Below are 581 nucleotides of genomic sequence, written 5' to 3'. Positions count from 1 at the left end.
CTTCTAGGAGTAGTTTTAAATCCCTATACTTTTACTTGTACTTAAGTAGTTGAGTGAAGAAGAAACTGTCTTACTCCGCTACATTAGGCAACAAGGAGCTCGTTACTTTTCTTTTTACCTCTTTGGTATTCTACGCGTCATTGTTTTTACCCCAGCGTACGTCTCATTTTAATGTTTTATTTTGACAGAGAGAGAGTCTTCCGCTTAAGGCTTAAACCACGTGACTGTGTTCCACCAATCAGACGCGTTGTGCAGTCACGTGACCACGCTGTTCTCAGCGGCGGGACCATAGAATGTAATACTATGGCGGGGACGTGTTAGCCACAGTCGTAGCAAAACAAAGAATCAACCGTCGCCAAGGCAACACAGACGTGGAGGAACCCCCCCCCCCCCCCCGGCTCATAGTGAAAGCATGGTTACCTTAGGAAAGTGCGAAACAGCAGCTACAGTGGCGGCGTCTTCTGGGTCGACCAAAACAAACGGACATGTGAGCGTTCAACAACTCAACATCTAACCTGGGGAAATGTAGCGGTAGTTTTAGTTTCTGCTGTGGAGAGGTGGATCTTTGTCTTTTAGGTTAC

Source organism: Etheostoma spectabile, unplaced genomic scaffold, assembly GCF_008692095.1.
Source record: "Etheostoma spectabile isolate EspeVRDwgs_2016 unplaced genomic scaffold, UIUC_Espe_1.0 scaffold285, whole genome shotgun sequence".
NCBI classification, from domain to species: domain Eukaryota; kingdom Metazoa; phylum Chordata; class Actinopteri; order Perciformes; family Percidae; genus Etheostoma; species Etheostoma spectabile.
The sequence above is the reverse complement of the archived record's forward strand: the minus strand, read 5'-3'. Positions refer to the sequence as shown.